The sequence below is a fragment of the Musca domestica genome, unplaced genomic scaffold (genome assembly GCF_030504385.1).
Source record: "Musca domestica strain aabys unplaced genomic scaffold, Musca_domestica.polishedcontigs.V.1.1 7, whole genome shotgun sequence".
NCBI lineage: Eukaryota > Metazoa > Arthropoda > Insecta > Diptera > Muscidae > Musca > Musca domestica.
The window spans coordinates 26247206-26253333 of NW_026712383.1; the positions used below are offsets into that span (position 1 = coordinate 26247206).

General features: G+C 30.5%; 1 protein-coding gene across 1 annotated transcript in view; it reads right to left on the reverse strand.

Annotated features, from left to right (window-relative positions):
- Positions 1-5241, reverse strand: part of LOC101897485 (Krueppel homolog 1) — an 88445-nt gene extending 83204 nt beyond the window's left edge. Inside the window, exon 1 of the mRNA XM_059130265.1 lies at positions 3719-5241. The gene's annotated coding sequence lies outside the window, so the exon portion shown is untranslated. The remainder of the gene's footprint in view (positions 1-3718) is intronic.
- Between the last annotated feature and the right edge of the window lie 887 nt (positions 5242-6128).

Consider the following 6128-nt stretch of genomic DNA (forward strand, 5'->3'; position numbering starts at 1 on the left):
TCAAAAACAAAAAAAAAAAAAACTGAAAAAATCTTAAAAAATATTAAAATTTTAATTGAAAAAAAATTAAATTGTATTATAAACATAAAATAAAATATATTTTCTAAGTTAGTAGAAATTAAAAAAAAATGAAAAAATCCAATAAAATTGAAAAAAGTTTTGAAAAAAAAAATTTAAAAATTTTTATTGAAAAAAAAAAAATTGAAAATTTTATTGTTAACATAAAATAAAATATATTTTCTATGTTAATAGGAAATTAAAAAAATGTCAAAGTCCAAGGAAATTGAAACATTTATTGAAAAACATCAATTTTTTTTTAAAACCAATATTGGGTTTTTTGATCGGATAAACTTGAAACGAAAACCATCGATTCTCTTTCATCAACATTTTTTAAGCCAAGTCAAATTAGGAAAAATTTAATTTCAACCAATTTTTCATAAAGCATTGAAAATTTTTAAAAATTTTAGAAATATTTTGGAAAAAAACATAGAAATCATAGATTCATTAACTTCATTTCGTAGACAATATAATTTCAAAATTCCAAAGGTCATGGATGACTTCCAATACTTAAACAACCCACACAGAAGCGCTAGTGAACAAAATTTAGAAAAAAAACGTAGAATAAGAAAACATAGAATTTCTAAAAAAATCGGCCTTAGAAGGTGAAAATTTAAAAAATTGAAATAGGTCTATACAGGGTGAAATAAAAAAACTGCAACAAAGTCAAACGCCATATATATATTTTTTTTAATTTTATTGAATGAAAGTTGAAAATGTCGGAAATAGCATCAAATTTTAGAATAAGTTTAGATTTGATCGAATTGGTCACCTTTGCCACGAATTATGGCCTTCAAACGGCCAATGATAAAACGGTATTTTGGCCTATTTCCGGCCAAGCGCTTGCTTGAGATGATCGACGCTTTGGTATTTTTTAGTGCCAACCTTGCTTTCCAAAATACTCCAGACGCAATAGTCCAACGGATAGGTATCCGGAGATTTTGGTGGCAATTGTGCGCTGGAAATGAAGCGAGAAACCTCATTTTGTAACCATTCTTGGGTGGCGCGTGCTGCTGAGTGCAATGGTGCTGAGTCCTGTTGGAATGTCCAAGGCCTGCGGCCAAAATGTTTGCGTGCCCAAGACTTTAATACACCCTCCAGAATATTTTCGCGATAATATTCGCCATTTATTCTGATGCGAGCATCGGCTGTTATGGCGGCCCACACCATCAACATGGCGGGCACTTGAGTTTTGGTGGCCAACCGAAGGTGCACATTTTCAGCTGACCGCTTTGGTAAATAAACGCGATCATTTTGTTTCTTTACAAACTGCTGGACAACGTATGTTTTCTCAACGGAGTCGGAGAAAATTCAAAATTCTGCAGTTCACCACTTTCGGCAAAGAGAATCAATTCTTTAGCTCTTTTGGGTCTATTTTCTTTCTATTGTGGTATAAGTTCTTGCACTTTTTGGAATTTCAATGGCTTTACCCCGACCAAGCTCATTTTTCAATATTTGCCGAATGGAATGTTGCGACATGTTCAGATCACGAGCCATTTTTCGGCCACTGCGAAGCTGATTTCGATCAAGTCGCTTCTTTACTTTTTTACTTCTTTACTTTTTGATCTGATGTTCTGCTGATGTTGCTGTTTTCTTCTGTCCACTTCCTTGAGGTCGGGCTACGCTACCAGTATCACGGTAACGGATAACGAGCGATGATACGAGACACCAAAGATTTATTCACATTTAAATACTGGAGTGCTCTAACGATAGCCACTTGTGGTTTTCCAGCAAAATATAAAGAATTCACACTATCCCGCTTGAATACCATCACGAATAACTTTTTTTCTGGAAAATTCTAACCAAAATGCTTTTGTACGCTTATTAACAATGTAATGAGTTGTCACTGGAATAATTTTAACAGCTGTCGTACGGGTGATTTAGAAGTGACAGCAGTCTGAAGTTGTTTGCAGTTTTTTCATTTCACCCAGTTCAGTACCCATTTAAGCTCCAAATTTAAAAAAAGAAAATTTGATAAAAATTTGAAGATGATAAAAAATTGCTTCCGAAAAAGTTCGATATTGATAAAAAATGTCGGCTGTTTACAAAAACATAGACTATATTTTAATTTTATAATGCCGTTTTCCAGATTATATGAAGACATCAGACAGACTCTAAACCCCTAAAATTTATTAAAAAAAAAAAACATAGAATCCCTAGATTTTTTTTTCAAAAAATAAATAAAAAAGAAGCTTATTTTTTTGTCATAAAAGTTCCAAAAATCTCCTTGAAATCACTAAATAATGCATAAAAATTCGTTGAGATCTTTTTGGGAAACATAGAAAACATTCTGTTCTAAGGGTCTTTTAATAAACATAGAAAGATCAAAATTTCACATTGAAGTGTATTTTAACAAAAAAACAAAGAAAAAATAAATTCTGCTTGATTATAGGAAATATTTCAAGTTATAAAAGTTTCAAAATATAGCAATTACTGATCCATGAAATTCTTGTGTTGTACTATTCTGAAAAAATAGAATGACTGGGGTGTGCTTAAAAAAAACATAGATATTATTATTGTTTTTTTTTTTTAAATATTGAAAATTATTTTTGAAATTAGTTGGGCAAAAATACTCGAATTCGAATTTTCTTGATTCTGGGAAAGTATTTTTTCCTTGTGGGTCTAAGAACAAAATCTACTAAACCGATATAGACATTATGGGTATCATTCGGAAGCTTATGAAAATATCTTAGAGAATGAGCTATAACTTGGTATTTATTTTATGGACTTCTGCAATGGGCCCCTTTTCGACTTTTTGGGGGTTTTACAAAAAAGTCGGGTCCAAAAAATCTATCATTTATAAATAACTTCCGAACAAATTTCAAATAACCCCATGATGTGACAACTTGTCGGACAGGTGTATTCATTAGCTTTCAAATGTAATAATAAAACAACTCCAGTTTAGTAAAAACTCTTCGATTTTTTCGAAAGAAGATAAGTGATAAGTTTTTTTACCCTGATTCCGGGAAACTATTTTTTCTTTGGGGGTCGGACCTGGGTACTCAGATATTTGACTCTAAACTCCGGATTCAAGACCCGAGCTACACTAGGATCAACTTACCAAATATTAAAGCGGTTCGAAAGCGGACCCAGATCGTTTATAGCACCCCCGAGTCGAAAAGGTCGAAAAAGGACCCAATAAAATTGATGCCAAATTATAGCTATCACTCTTACCTATCCAAAATGCTATAATTTGTGCTAATAACTTTTTCGGGTCCAGAGATTCTAAACAGTTCATTAAAATTATGTTTTCAATTACAATTATGTTTTCAATCTTGAGCATTTCGCGTCAGACTTTCGGGTCAAAAATCTGGGTTCCTGGGTCCGTCCCCCCAACAAAATATGTATTTTTTCTTGAAATTAGGATAAAAATACCCCTGGAAAAGATTAAAAAAATTTGAAGATTTTTTACTAAACTAGAATTAAGTTAATAATAACACATTGGCCATATTGGGTCTAATGCTATAGATCCAGTTCTGACCCGTGTCAAATATATGAGTATCTTGGTCCTTCCACCAAGAAGAAAAAATACTTTTGCCGGAATCAGGGTACAAATACCTAAATCCGACTTTCTGCAATACACGAAAATTATTCCTAAGCATATTTAGATTTGAATTAAATCTGTCAAAGTTCATTTTTTAATAAACTATATTCAACTTACTTTTTCTTTTGAGTGTATTTATATTCCATTTATGATCGGCTGTCAGCTATACCCACATCCATGCGGAGAGAAATATAATCAGTCTTATATAATTTTCAGTGATTTTTAATTAATTGTTGTGTGGATTTTTTTATGGGAAAAATATTTCAATTCAATATTTTTGATGTCAGCTGAATGTATTTTTTTAATTTTAAAAAATATTAATTTTTAAATATTTTTTTTTAATTATTTTTTGTAATATTTTTTTATGAATATTCCTTGTTCTTGTTTTTTTTTTTTAACTTTTGGAACACTATTTTTGTTATTGATTTCTTTCTTGATGTTTGTATTAGCCACTTTTCCAGCACTGATATATTTTTTATTTATTTCAGTTTTTGTATAATTTTTTTTTTCTAATTTTTATACAAAAATATTGAAAATTATTTTTCAATTATTTAATTTTTTTTCAGGCTATTTTTTGTGGTTGGTTGTTGGAACACTGAAATAGGTTTTAATTGTTTGGTCTTATTATTATTATTTTTTTTTAATATTTAAATTTTTTCTTTAATTATTTATTTTTTTTAATTTAAGTTTTGTTGTTGTTTTATTTCAACTATTGGAACACTGATATTTTTATTCAATTTTTATTTAGTCTCATTAATATGTTTAATTTAATTTTTAATTTATTTTTTATTATTTTAAAAATAATTAATTTTTTTCGAAATAATTTTTTTATTTTTAATTTCTATTTATTTAATTTGAAATTTACTTTTATTTTCTTGGAACACTTGGATTATGATTTTCAGTATTTTTTAATATATTCTTGCTTTTATTTTAATTTTTCTTATTTGTTTCAATTGCACCTTTATTTTAATAATGTTTAATATTATTTTTATTTTTTTTTTTTAATTCTTATTATTTTTTATTTATTAATCCTTGCTTCAATTTCACCTTAAATTTGTGGTCTCTTTCTTATTTTTATTTTAATTCTTGGTCTGTTTTTTATTTTTTTTTTTTATTATTTTTTTGTAAAAAATATTATTTTCAAATTAATTCCTTTTTTTAAATTTAATTTAATTAAAAAATTGTTAATTAATTCTTTTGTATTTTTTTGTTTCTTGTAATTGTTGTACAAACTTAAAAAAAACTTTAAGGCATTTCTTAAAATAATTTGTGTTGTTTATGTATTTTTTTGGAAATGAGATCAATTTTTTAAAATTAATTTTCTTTTTTTGTAAATTAATTTAATATTTAATTCCACCAGTTTTCAAATTTTAATTAATTTATTTTTTGAGGAATATTTTTATCCAAATTTTTTTCTTCTTCTTTTAGAACGTCTCGAGCGTTGTATTGTTGTTTTTTTATTTTTGTATTTTAAAAAAATAACACAAAACGTTACGTTAATTAAATTTTCTGTGTATGTTGTTAACGCGTTGCGAGTTCAGTTTGAAATACATTGCGGCAAAGCGTTATGAAAAAGAATAGCCAGCCAATACGCCGTGTGTACCGCCGCAGTCACAAATGTTGTCGTCGTCGTTAAACGGCCAGAATAACAGAGCAAAGCGCTAAAGCTTTGCTGAGAACAAAACGCACACAGAGACAAAACAAGGCAACGGCAAAGCAAAGCAAAGCAGACTCAGTCAACAACATTTACTTTGGTTGGGTTCTTAGCACGTCGGCTCGCTGTTTCGTGCATGTTTGATTGTTGGTTTGCTCTTGCTCTGTTGCTCGGACGGCGGCAGATGCACAAACACACACACACACACACTGAGAGAGATATATGGCGGGTATCCACATCTCACACCAATAGAACACAAACACACACAGCGAGAGAAGGGCTTCTTATCGCCAACGAACTAACAAAATTTGAATGAAAATTGTTGGCGGCCCCTCTATGTGATGGCTCGTGTGTGTGTGTTCGTGTGTCTTGGAGAGTGAGCAACAAATTATTCTTATTGCGGTATATTTTTTCAATGTTGGGGAGAGGGAGAGAGTCAATGTAGTAACCACTACGCCTCCCCAATGCCACCCACCCACGAAATATTCAACTTATCATTCATATGTTTTTTTCTTTTGGGTTTCAGAGTCCCCCTCATCAACCAAACGAATTGTCATACAAAGCTTTTCTCTTTTTGTTGTTGTTACTGCTCGTCTTCTTCTGCCTACCAATGCTCAGCAAGTGATGAGAGCCGACAAAACTTGTTGTTATTGTTGCCAATAGTGTATACATTCTTGCCAGTCAATGGTGATATGCTATTGTTGTTGATATTTTTTTCTGCTGCTGCTGCCGACGTCGCAGAGCCAACGCCAGCTTTGCCGCCAACGTTATGTCCTTTTTGTGGATGCCGTCGATGCTTGTGTGTGCGTGCGAGTGCTTTGGGTTGTGCTCTAGTATTTGTAAGTTTTGCAGTTAGAATTTTTCAAAATACAA